This window comes from Ovis aries, chromosome 2 (genome assembly GCF_016772045.2).
Source record: "Ovis aries strain OAR_USU_Benz2616 breed Rambouillet chromosome 2, ARS-UI_Ramb_v3.0, whole genome shotgun sequence".
Lineage (NCBI taxonomy): Eukaryota > Metazoa > Chordata > Mammalia > Artiodactyla > Bovidae > Ovis > Ovis aries.
The window spans coordinates 33,454,408-33,468,467 of NC_056055.1; the positions used below are offsets into that span (position 1 = coordinate 33,454,408).

General features: G+C 38.5%; 1 long non-coding RNA gene across 3 annotated transcripts in view; it reads right to left on the minus strand.

The window, feature by feature from the left end:
* Positions 1–425: 425 nt before the first annotated feature.
* The window catches only part of LOC121818606 (uncharacterized), a 56,866-nt gene continuing 43,231 nt past the window's right edge, over positions 426–14,060 (minus strand). For all 3 annotated transcript variants that reach the window (XR_006058600.2, XR_009599150.1, XR_009599151.1), the window contains 3 exons: positions 13,772–13,834; positions 9,358–12,275; positions 426–5,812 (listed from right to left, as the gene is read on the minus strand). This is a non-coding gene — a long non-coding RNA (uncharacterized LOC121818606). The remainder of the gene's footprint in view (positions 5,813–9,357; positions 12,276–13,771; positions 13,835–14,060) is intronic.

Consider the following 14,060-nt stretch of genomic DNA (forward strand, 5'->3'; position numbering starts at 1 on the left):
CCCTTGGACTGCAAGGAGATCCAACCAGTCCATCCTAAAGGAGATCAGTCCTGGGTGTTCATTGGAAGGACTGATGCTAAAGCTGAAACTCCAATACTTTGGCCACCTCATGTGAAGAGCTGACTCATTTGAAAAGACCCTGAAGCTGGGAAAGATTGAGGGCAGGAGGAGAAGGGGACGGCAGAGGATGAGATGGTTTGATGGCATCACCAACTCAATGGACATGAGTTTGAGTGAACTCCGGGAGTTGGTGATGAACAGGGAGGCCTGGCATGCTGCAGTTCATGGGGTCGCAGAGTCGGACACAACTGAGCGACTGGACTGAACTGAACTTAACTGAAGTTGTAAGCAATCAGTTTACATGTTTCTAATGTGAGAGAGGGAAAAAAAAAAAAACTTGAAAAATGAGTCAGGAGCCATAGGACTTTGATTTCAATACATTCATCTTTAATTTGCCAGTGCCTTCAGATCAATCCTTATAGGTATATATTAAGCCGTTGAGATTTATCAGGGCTTCCCAGGTGGTGCTAGTGGTAAAGAATCTGCCTGCCAATGCAGGAGATGCAAAAGAGGCATGTTTGATCCCTGGTTTGGGATGATCCCTTGGAGTGGGAGATGGCAACCCACTCCAGTATTCTTGCCTGGAAAATTCCAAGGACAGACATTCAAGTAAGTATGTATAAATGGGTCCACCAATGAAACATCAAATAACATTTGGAGAGGACTGTTGAGAAAGGTGAGTACTGCCTTAAGTACCATAGCTTAAAAGGGTGTTCTTTGGAAGACTGACCTTGAGAACTGGAATAAAATGATATAAGGACAAAGATGCCCACAACTTTCAGTACCCGACTGTTAAACACCTCCTTTGTCTTTAGGCAGGATCAAGCATAATTCTGACTCCATGGTCTGCTCTGGAAGCCTGCGGCTACTGGGTGCTGGGAAGGGCAGAAAAAACAACCTTAGTCACAGGCTGTCTGATGACAATGACCTTGGGCCAAAGTATTCAGGACACCTGAGAGGAAATGCCTGCTTCTTCCCTGGCTTAATTCTTGCCTGCTGAGTAGAAAATACAAGATAATGTGAATATGTAACTTTATGATTTTGATCAAAGGCAGAGGGGCAATTACAGATAAGCATCGCTAGGAGCTCTCTATAACTTCAAGGTGACTCTTTTTATAACTCAAATTCCTCCCCTCATGACCTCCTTCTTCAGGAATAAAATTCTTCCCAAACTCATCCCAAGAACTTTCTTCATGGTGAGCTAACTAGATCACATGTGCGTGCTATCACTCAGTCATGTCCGACTCTTTGCAACCCCATGGACTATAGCCCGCCAGACTTCCGTCCATGATATTTTTCTGACAAGAATACTAGAGTGAGTTGCCATTTCCTCCTCCAGGGGATCTTCCCAACTCAGGGATCAAACTCTTGTCTCTTGCATCTCCTGGACTGGCTGGCAGATTCTTTACCACTCGCCACCTGGGAAGCTCAGGTCACATGTAACTCTGCCTTCAATTACTGCTTATGATATTTGCATATAGTTTTATGTATTGGAATCCTATTACCAAAAAGAACCAAGAAAATTGGAGACAAGGAAAGCACAGACAGATTTTTAACTCCACTTGGTCAGATTTCTATCAGGTAAATAAGTCCAGAGCTCTGCCTAGTTTCTCAATCTGATGTTAATAATATACCCTTTATTACAGTTCCTTACTCTGATTTATGTAAGATGTTAATTATCCCATCTTCATAAGGTGACAGACATCCTATTAATCAGGCCCAATTACTGCATTGAAAAGCATAGTTTTGACTACTGATAACTCTGAGATAACTCAAATTATTTCATTGTTCTGTCTTCCCCACTTTGTAAGGTTTCCATCATTCCTCTGCAGAACAGTTGGATTTTGTTGTTTTGGATCACCACTCCAACTCCCAGCTGCGGTAGGAGGAGACTTCTCATACTCCTCAAAAGAGATCAGATCTCAGTCACTTATCTCTGATCATTGGGTTTCATCTTGCCCTAATTCCACTTCAAGACCAGTCCCTGTAAAGTGTTCAGTTCCAGACAATTCAGGACATGTCTCTGGGGATCCAGGAAACACCCCACAGCCCCATCAACCTCCCTCCTATGTAGGTCAACACTGGTTACCTAGGAAGTGCATAATGGGGATCACTCTGAATGCCCATGGTTGAGTTACAAAACCCACAGAAAGAACCATTACACCACTCAACACATAACTATTATGAAAGTTACTTGGGATAAATATGGTGGCCTGTTCTAGGCTCCATTTAGACATTAAAATAAGCTCTTCCATCTGATGAGCAAGACCTACATTCTTAACTCACACTCCCACTCTAATGCCACAAGCTGGAAAGTGCTGGCTAATTTACTTCTTCTTGGTGAGGAGATGCTGGCTTGAGTTTTTGCTTCAACTTTTCACTGACAGCAAACATCATCTTGAGCTCTTTCTCTGCTGGGAAAAGGGTGACGTTGGTTTTGATTTCCTGCCCCATAATTTGTGTCATTTTCCAAGAAAATGTGTGAATATTCACAACTGACAAACAAATTCGGGTGTACGTAAAATCCTTACTCATGTGTGGTTCATACCTTCCTCACCTCTGCAAATGGGGGCTGTCAAAAACAAATTAAGTAATTACAGAGTGTTGCTGCAGCTGTGTGTATCCTTCATTACACTATATGACTGTGGTTAAGGGATGACTCTCTCCTGCCTAGTTTTTAAAATATTTATAATGGAAGGTGGATTGTCAGGGCATGTTCCACTGTTGCCAGAAAAAACAAAAAGTAAATGAAAATGACGTCGATGGCAGGGCATGGCTGTGTGTGTGTGTGTGTCTCTCTGTCTGTGTACATCTACAGTAAATGTTCTGCTATGCTATAAAAGTTACTCTACTTACATATTTCTTCTACTTTATATAAAGATGTTCTATTTTTATGAAAATAGAACAAATATTTTAAAATAGAACAAATTGTCAATTCTCAAAAGACTCAATAAGTAAAATATACTTAGTACAAACAGTAGGATTAATTAACCCAAATTTATCATTTCTTTTAAAAATGAGCTATCTCCACTAAAAAATAATATATAATTATAACAAATATTTATCCAAGAAAATAGCACCTTTAAGACCTAATAATCTTTCAAGATGAGAGGTTGATTTACTTTTTGTTGTTTGAAATATATAAGAGGAGAATAAAAAGTAAAAAGGAATGAAAAATGGTTGATTATTCTAGAATGTCTTGCTTTAAAAATCCTGCGTTAACCTTTGGACACGGATATCCTCAAAATTCTTAATTTCAGCATTCTAAACTAATAAGAATGAGAGAAGACAATTTATCATTTAATAATCTATGTCTACTTCCTTAGAGAAAGTTCTCTATCTCTTGGTGGGCAATTTTCAGCAAACTGGATTTTCACAATTGTAAGAATTCTTGCACTTAATGTAAATACAAGACAAAAGGCATCTGTATAAAAGAGAAGTTGTTCTACAAGTATTGTGAATTAAATTTATACCAAATTTGTAAGATAATACAGCTTATTTTAAAATATATCATGCACACAAAAATAAAATATATCACACAAAGAATGTTAGAGTTTCAGTTAGAAGCAACAAAAAAAGGTCAAAATTAAAAAGCAACAAAGAAATGTAAGCATAAGCCAAGAAATGGACCATAACCAAATGAATAAAATGTAGCAAAAACAAAAAAAAATAAGACATAACCACTCTAGAAAAAAATAGAAAATCCCCATTGTGCCAAATAAATAGAGAAACCAAGGTCAGAGGAGAGAAAGGACTCAACCGCAGCTTCAACATCAATCACAGACAATAGAGGCTCAGGATTAATGTCTCTATGGGGACCAGAGATAGAATGTCTTCATGGGGCAAGACCTGTAGTTGGACTTCCCAGGTAAGGCATGGAGCCTGGAAGAACTACCTCCTCCATGAAGAGACTAAGGTAACTCCTTCCACCTAACTGTAAAAGCAGTTCAAAAGATTGCCACCTCTCCAGGGCCTTGAGTGAAACACAAATCAACAGTGAGAAATCAAAATGCAAGGTACCCGTTAACACAGATGTAGAGTTTATGTGTGTAACACCCACAAGATTAAGGCACCACAAACCATGCAGTTGATACTGACATAAAACTTGTTACTATAAAAAGCACTTTTTGCATCCTAAAACATGTGAAACCATTCTTTGGGAATATCTTAAAAATAAGGATTTAAGAAAATTCCAGGAAAGTGGGGGTGGAATGGAGGTAGGGAAGTTACCATAGCTGAAAATCATTTATAAGTTCAGTGAGAAATCAAGACACAATAGAAGAGATTAAGAAAATGCAGTCAATAGGAAAATTAAGCACTCCCAAAATATAGATTATAAACAGTATGAAAGGGACTACAAGGAAGTATAATAAGATACTTAAAGGAGATAATGAAGGATCAAAAACCATAAGGAAAAGATTAGAAGCAGAAAATGAATAGGCCAACCTAAAGAAAAAAATATATATGACTTAAAACATCTAGAAAAGAAGGGCAAACTCTCTGAAGTTAAAAACAAATAAAAATATCCACACCCAGATATGTTATAGAAAACTTACCAAATTTCAATTATAAAGGAATAAGAAAGTAAAGACAAGTTATCTATAAATAAATGGTGATTAGAATGATGGTAGACTTCTTATTAGCAGTGATGATTCCAGAAGGCAATGAGACATCTTGAAGCAATGAGGAAAAGTAACCCAAGCAGAGGATACACATGGCTTCCCTGGTGGCTTGGTGGTAAAGAATCTGCCTTGCAGTGCAGGAGATGCAGGTTCCATCCCTGGGTGGGAAGATCCCCTGGAGGAAGGCATGGCTACCCACTCCAGTTTTCTTGCCTGGAGAATCCCCATGGACAGAGGAGCCTGGCAGGCTACAGTCCACAGGGTCACACAGAGTCAAACATAGCTGAAGCAACTAAGCAGCAGCAGCAGCAGGGGATACACACAGCTAAACTATACAGAAGTGATGGTGAAATGAAAACGTTTTTAGAGTCTTAAATTGAAAACGTTTACTGCCCACAGTTTTTCCAAGAAATGACTATTAGATTAAACCACATGAAATGTCTGATATTCAGCCATTTTTGATGCACAAAAGTGACAATTTCTTATGATTCAAACTAAAAGACATATGCTTCAAGGAGAAGAAAAGTGAAGCATTAATGAGCAGTTATTTGTAAATCTAAACAAACATTGACTAATAAAGGGTGACTCAGTGCAAAGAACATATCTGCAGTGCAGGAGACTCAAGTTCCATCCCTGGGTCAGCAAGATCCCCTGGAGAAGGAAATGGCAACCCACTTCACTATTCTTGCCTGGAAAATCCCAAGGACAGAGGAGCCTGGTGGGCTACAGTCCATGGGGTCGCAAAAGAGTTGCACAGGACTTAGTTACTAGTTCAGTTCAGTTCAGTTCAGTCACTCAGTCGTGTCCGACTCTTTTGGACCCCATAAATCGCAGCACGCCAGGCCTCCCTGTCCATCACCAACTCCTGGAGTTCACTCAGACTCACGTCCATCGAGTCAGTGACGCCATCCAGCCATCTCATCCTCGGTCATCCCCTTCTCCTCCTGCCCTCAATCCCTCCCAGCATCAGAGTCTTTTCCAATGAGTCAACTCTTCGCATAAGGTGGCCAAAGTACTGGAGTTTCAGCTTTAGCATCATTCCTTCCAAAGAAATCCCAGGGTTGATCTCCTTCAGAATGGACTGGTTGGATCTCCTCGCAGTCCAAGGGACTCTCAAGAGTCTTCTCCAACTAAACAACAATAAATAAAAATATAATTAAAAAAATAATAAAATAACCATGGAAGTTGGAATGAAAGGAGAAAGCTAATATGTATCTAAGAGTATGAGCATAAAGCTACTAATTAATATTAAATCATATTAAGTCATGTGTTGATGTTAAGATGTTTTAAGATTGACTCTTTAAAGGTCAGAAATAAAAATATAGACGTTCCAAACTGGTAGTTGGAATGGGGGATAGGAATAAAGAAAACTCAGTCTTTCCAAGATAAGTTAGGAAAAGAAAGTGAAGTCCCTCAGTCATCTCCAACTCTTTGCAACCCTATGGACTATAGCCCACCAGTCTTCTCTGTCCATGGGGATTCTCCAGGCAAGAATACTGGAGTAGGTTGCCATTTCCTTCTCCAGAGAATCTCCCCAACCCAGGGATTGAACCTGGTCCCCCACATTTCAGGCAGACTCTTTACCCTCTGAGCCACCAGGGAAGCCCCAAGTTAGGAAAGCAGAAAGTGAAAGCAAAAATAAAAGCCATGAGATATAGACACATAAGCCCAATGTTCTAGTAATCAAAGCAACTGTGTAATGAAACAAATAACCCTATAAAGGAGAAGATTCCCAGACAAGATTTTAAAGAACAGACCAAAAAACCCAGCCATGTGCTTTATATAAACGTATCTACAATGGCTCAAAAATGTCAAGAATAAATTAATAAGAGGATGAAAAAAGATACACCAGGCAAATTCTTAGAAAGAAGAGGAAGATGAGGATGAGGAAGAAGAGGAGGAGAGGAGAAGGAAAGAGAAGGAAGAACAGGTAAAGGGAAAGAAAGGGGAGGAGAGAGGGAGAGAAGGTCGAAAGGAGAGGGGACGAGGGCAGGAAGAAACCAGTATAGCAATATTAGACAGAGATTAACATCAAAAAAGACATGATTTCACAGGAAGAGTCTTTGAAAGTGAAAGTGTTAGTCTCTTGGGCGCGACTCCTTGCGACCCCATGGACTGTAGCTCACCAGGCTCCTCTATCCATGGAACTCTCCAGGCAAGAATATGGGAGTGGGTTGCTATTCCTTTCTCCAAAGACAGTCTTTGTGTAATGATAAAAAGAACAATACACCAAGAAAATACACTTGCTTTAGATTTGTATGCACCTAACCCAGTAGTCACAAAACATGTTAAATAAATATTAACAGTCTTGAAGAAATACTGACTGAAACTAAGACCACATTTGATTTCTTCTGTTTACAAAAACATTTTTCACCATCAATTAGTTTTAATTATGTATTAACTTGTTCATTGAAAAAGATGTTGGTGACAATTATGTCCTCAACTAGAAATTAACAGTGAACAAAACAAAGTCCCTGTCCTCATGGAGCTTAAATTCCAGTGAGCAGAAACATTTATTTAAAAGTAAAATTTGAAAACACATGGCTCACGTGTGAGAAATTATATCTAAAATAATACATAGTGCTCAAATTACTTATTCAGTCATAATGCCCAATGTCTAAATGGTTCTCTGATAATAAATTGGATATCATTAAGAGATTTGTTAATGTTTTAAGAGCTTCACTTTGTTCAATGAGTTTCATAAGTTTGTTCACATATTTGCTTCTCACTTTTATTGAACATGTTTACAAGGATGATACCCCACAAGATGAAACAGTAAAAGACAGTAAGAATTATCTAATGTTAAATATACAAACCATTTTTAAAAATAAGATATTACTGCCAAACTGTGTTTGTAGCCAAACAATAATGGTTATAAAAATAATCGTTGTTCAGTCACTCAGTCACGTCCAACTCTTTGCGACCCCATGGACTGCAACATGCCAGGCTTCCCTGTCCTTCACCTCTCCTGGAGCTTGCTCAAACTCATGTCCATGGAGTCAGTGAGGCTATCTAACCATCTCATTCTCTGTTGTCCCCTTCTCCTGCCTTCAACCTTTCCCAGCATCAGGGTCTTTTCCAATGAGTGAGGTCTTTGCATCAGGTGTCCAAAGTATTGGAGCTTCAACCTCAGTCCTTCCAATGAATATTCAGGGTTGATTTCCTTTAGAATGGACTGGTTTGATCTCCTTGCCGTCCAAGGGACTCTCAAGAGTCTTCTCCAACACCACAGTTTGAAAGCATCAATTCTTTGGCTCTCAGCCTTCTTTATGGTCCACCTTTCACATCCATATACAACTACTGGAAAAATCATAGCTTTGACTATATGGACCTTTGTTGGCAAAGAAATATCTCTGCCTTTTAATATACTGTCTAGATTTGTCATAGCTTTTCTACCAAGGAGCAAGTGTCTTCTAATTTTATGGCTGCAGTCACCATCTGCAGTGATGTTGGAGCCCAAAAAATTAAAGTCTGTCACTGTTTCCATTGTTTTCATAATTACCAACTTGTTACACGAGAAATGTAGCTAAAATCCACTACAGTTACATGATTTAGGAAGTATAAATAGCAACACAGCACTGTAGTACACTTTCAACATTTGCTTTACTCTCCTAATGTAAAAAGCATAGGTCCATTTACAGTTCTTCTTTGTACATAAGTGTGTGTTTCCATTGAGTCATATATTAAGATGATATAAGGATGTAAATACTTAAATCTTCATGAAGCGTATCTCTTTTCATTAACTGCCAAAGTATACCTAATATATTCCAAAAGACCAAATTACAGCATAAGTTTTTTAGATATGGTCAAAACATAGTTGGCATAAGCTACCAAAAGAAATGTAGTCAAGTGGCAAGGGATATTTAATTTACATCCTGAAATATTTACGGAAACTATCAAGTATTGATGATGATTGATAAAGTGACACAAATAACCTCTGCTAATAATAACACGCATAGTTTTAGCTAATATAAACACAGTTGTAACAATTAGAATGAAAAAAAGTCCTGAGATTACATCTGATTCCCAAAAAAACAACTTGATATGAAAGAAAGAAGTTTCCATATGCTTAGAAAGCTTACCTAGAATAGAAATGAACATTTCAAATTAACCTGGTATTTATGGAGCTCCATTTCTCTGTACATGCATGCTAAGTCACTTCAGTTGTGTTTGACTCTTTGCTATCCCATGGACTGTAGCCTGCCAGGCTCCTCTGTCCATGGGATTTTCCAGGCAAGAATATTGTAGTGGGTTGCTGTGCCCTCCTCCAGGGGATCTTCCCGACCCAAGGATCACACCTGCGTCTCTTACATCTCTTGCAATGGCAAGCTGATTCTTCACCACCTGGGAAGCCCCTATTTTGCTGTATGAATGATTATTTGTAATCTCGGCATTAGTGATCATTTCTAAAAGTTATGTTTTCCTCATCACCGTTGATGAGGTCAAGTAATTGAGAGCTAAATCCGAGAATCTATGTCCACAGATGGTCCCGCATTTGATTGGAAGAAGCTTTCCTTGGATTTAATTGTCTGATCATCATGCACTGAAATAAGTCCTAATGCTTTTACCGATTTTATCCGGCCAGGTCCTATTTTATCCACCCAGAATCTCTACGTGTGAGTTACTTAACTTGTACCAATTCTGAGGAAGAGGGAAATGCCAGATCTGCCATTACCTGAAGCTTCTGGTGCATTCCTAGAGCCGCTGTGTTTCCCTTTTCGTGTCTTCTAGGAGGAAAGTGGTACAGAGAGACAGGTGGTGAAGCCCAAGTTCTGCGAAGGTGAAGAATGTGACAGAAGACCCCTGCATAAAGTTGAGGCCCCACAGGGTATCACCTACCTAGTGAGACTGAAAAAGAGTTAAACTCCACCACACAGGAAGAGGACAGCATGTAAACCTGCCCACCCCATCTTTGAAGCTAAGGAAAGGGAGAGAAGGGAAAATTCTCCTGGGAGTGAGACTCACTAGGTGGTCCTCAGTGGGGTTTGCAGTACTAATTCTTAGTGCTTTAGACAGTCCAAACAATCTTACGTGGAGGAGTCAGTTTAAAGTAGCTGCAGAAGGAATTACTAGAGAGAATAAAGAAGAAATTATATTTAAAGAGATAAGATTTTTCAGAATTGCTGACAGATATCAGTCTTCAGATCATGGTGCTCAGTGACACCCAAGCAAACACACACTAGACACATCACTGAACAATGTCGAGATGAAAAGAATTTTTAAAAACAGCCACAGAAGGTAGATAGATCTACAGAGAATTGGCATTAGGGTTGATGACTGACTTTTTGATATCCAGCCACTGGAAGTCAGAATAAAAGCCACTGAAAGAAAGAAAATAACCAGCAAACTGGAACTCTATTTCCAGTAAATATCCTTTTCAAATAATAATGGTAGAATCTAGGTAAGCATATGGGTATTCACTACAATACTCTTTCAGCTTTGCTGTATGTTTGAAAATCTTCATAATAAAATGCTAGAAAAATACTTTTCAAGAATGAGGTACAATAAAGACATTTTCAGATAACTGAAACATTATAAGGACTATACTTCAGACAAAAGAATTGTCTAACATCAAAAGGATTTAATGTAAAAACAAATGGTGAGCAGAGATATTGTAGTAGTAAATAGGCAAGTAAATTTTTTAAAATTCTCTGTCTAAACCAATGATAATACTCTGGTTTGTGGCAGAAAACATTCTAGAGGTAAAATACAACTGCAGTAGTATATAAAGAGGAAGGAGAATGGAGTTTAAGCATTCTGAGGTCTCTTTTATCAGAGAACAATAAGGATACTGATTAATTTAAACTTTGATGAGCATATACATTAAAGTAGCTTTGATAATGACATAAAATAGAGAAGACATAACTTGCAAACAAAACAGAATTAGAAAAAAATCAAAAACAAACATCCATGTCATTGCAGATGGAATTACTTCATTCTTTCTTATAATTGAGTAATAGTCCATTGTATTCCATTCCAATATACATATACCATATTTTCTTTCTTCATTCATTCAAATAACCAGATGATGGACGTTTAGGTTGCATACATGTCTTAGCTATTGTAAACAGTGCTGCAACGAACATTAAGATGCATGTATCTATATCTTTACAAATTATGTTTCTCTCCAGATATATGCCCAAGAGTGGGATTGCAGGATCATATGGTGGCTCTATTTTTATTTTTTCAAGGAAACTGCCTACTGTTCTCCATCAGTTCAGTTCAGTTGCTCAGTCGTGTCCGACTCTTTGCGACCCCATGAATCGCAGCACGCCAGGCCTCCCTGTCCATCACCAACTCCCGGAGTTCACTCATATTCATATCCATCGAGTCAGTGATGCCATCCAGCCATCTCATCCTCTGCCATCCCCTTCTCCTCCTGCCCCCAATCCCTCCCAGCATCAAAGTCTTTTCCAACAAGTCAACTCTTCGCATAAGGTGGCCAAAGTACTGGAGTTTCAGCTTTAGCATCATTCCTTCCAAAGAAATCCCAGGGTTGATCTCCTTCAGAATGGACTGGTTGGATCTCCTTGCAGTCCAAGGGACTCTCAAGAGTCTTCTCCAACACCACAGTTCAAAAGCATCAATTCTTTGGCACTCAGCCTTCTTCACAGTCCAACTCTCACATCCATACATGACTACTGGAAAAACCATGGCCTTGACTAGACGGGCCTTAATCGGCAAAGTAATGTCTCTGCTTTTGAATATGCTATCTAGGTTGATCATAGCTTTCCTTCCAAGGAGTAAGCGTCTTTTAATTTCATGGCTTCAATCACCATCTGCAGTGATTTTGGAGCCCAAAATAATAAAGTTTGACACTGTTTCCACTGTTTCCCCATCTATTTCCCATGAAGTGATGGGACCAGATGCCATGATCTTCGTTTTCTGAATGTTGAGCTTTAAGCCAACTTTTTCACTCTCCTCTTTCACTTTCATCAAGAGCCTTTTTAGTGTCTTTTCCCTTTCTGCCATAAGGGTGGCGTCATCTGCATATTTGAGGTTATTGATATTTCTCCCGGCAATCTTGATTCCAGCTTGTGTTTCATCCAGCCCAGCATTTCTCATGATGTACTCTGCATATAAGTTAAATAAGCAGGGTGACAATATACAGCCTTGACATACTCCTTTTCCTATTTGGAGCCAGTCTGTTGTTTCACGTCCAGTTCTAACTGTTGCTTCCTGACCTGCATACAGATTTCTCAAGAGGCAGGTCAGGTGGTCTGGTATTCCCATCTCTTGAAGAATTTTCCACAGTTTATTGTGATCCGCACAGTCAAAGGCTTTGGCATAGTCAATAAAGCAGAAATAGATGTTCTCCATAGTTGGTACCAACTTACTTTTCCACCCATAGCATAGGAGGGTTTCTTTTTCTCCACACCCTCTCCAGGATTTATTATTAGTAAACTTTTGGTGATGGTCATTCTGACCAGTGTGAGGTGATAACTGATTGTAGTTTTGATTTGCATTTCTCTAATAATTAGTGATGTTGAACATCTTTTCATGTGTCCTTTGGCCATCTGTATGTCTTCTTTGGGGAAACATCTATTTAGATCTTCTGCCCATTTTCTGATTGGATTTTTTTGTTTTGGGGACCTAGAGATTATCAAACAAAGTGAAAAGTAAGCCAAACAGAGAAAGACGGATATCATATGATATTGCTTATATGTGGAATACTAATGAGGAAAGGGGAAGGAATAAATTAGGAGTTTGGGATTAAAATATACACACTACTATATGTAAAATAGACAACCAACAAGGACTTACTATATAGAACAGAGAACTATTCTCAGTATTTTATAGTTACCTAGAAGAGAAAAGAATCTGAAAAAGAAACTATATATGTATATTTATATATGTACATGTATAACTGAACCACTTTGCTGTACACCTGAAACTAACACAACTTGTAAATCAACTAAACTTCAATTTAAAAATTAAAAAATAAAAATAAAACAACTGAATTGAAAGGATGTCAAGAAAGAATTTTAAAAAAAGGAAAGGAGGGAGAGTTAGGGGAAAAAGAGACAAAATAGTAAAGCTAAATGGACTAAATGAAAACAAAACTGAGTTAAAAAAAAAAATCAGAAGCCATGTTATATAGTTTGTAAGTGATGCACCTAAAATGAAAGGTTGATGAGCCTAGAAATATATATACTAAGTATACATACAACAAGCGAAAGCTAAAGTGGCTATATAAACATCAAACAAAATAATAACTAAGGCAGTAAGAGTTCTATATCTCAGAGTAGAATGATGAATTTTCTTCACCGAACTGAAACTCCCAAGTCGACAGTAGTAACTCTTTAGACATGGTAACTTTGTTTTTAATCCTCACTCTCTACAACCCTCTGCCTTTATTTCCCTTTGACGCAAGACATACCTGGAGTCCTCACAAAATATGGTCCCTCATTCTGAGTTCTCTGTCCTAGTTCTTCCACCTCTATTATAATAACTTTAACCTCTAATTTCCTGTCCTTCTCCAAACCTATTCCACTTCAGCAACCCTCAAAACTGAACTTTTCCAGGAATTTTTTTTGGTGGTCCAGTGGTTAAGACTCAGTGCTTTCACTGCCAGGGCCTCGGTTCAATCCCTGATCAGAGAACTAAGATCCCACAAGTCATGCGGCATGGCCAAAAATAAGAAAAAACAAGCAAACAAACACCTTAACTTTTCCATCACAATCCTGGTGCTGGGGATTAGACAGATTAGACAGCCTCAGATCCCTTCTTGATCTCTGAGCCAACTGCAGTATTGAGTAAAACTGCTTTAAAGGATAAAGCTGCTTTCCAAATTCTTATATATTTAAGATATTTTCTGAATACAGTAGCCAAAGACATTTGTAATGATTTTGTCACTACAGCTATACTTTGAGAATAGCCAACAGTTAGTCGATCTCACAAAGCATGTCACATGAGAGTGATTAGTGATTAACCAAGCAGTAAACTGGAATTCTTGCAAGCATACTGACCTGAAACAAGCAGAGGGCAGATTCTGACCTGGTAGGAGAAAGAAATGGGAGAGAGGCAGTGGCTAAAGGTGACGGTGAGAAAGAACCAAGGAGAAGGAGAACAAAACAGAGTCTACTTACTTTTTAACCTGGATCAACTCTGAAAATGTTAACATATTATTGGAGTTAAACATTTACCAAAACCTGTCAAAAGGGAAGGAGAGAATAAGTTAATCCCCAAAAGTATAAATCCCTTTTCTCTAAAGGGTAGAGGACAGAATTATTGATTAGTATTGAATTTCTATATTTTTTTCTCTGAAATACTTTTAGCCAAATGAGAAAGGCCTTAACTCTCATGTAGAAGACCAAGATCCTAGGTCAAAAAAGCTTCCTTTCAGCCACAAGTATTAATTCACCTTCTAGCTGGATG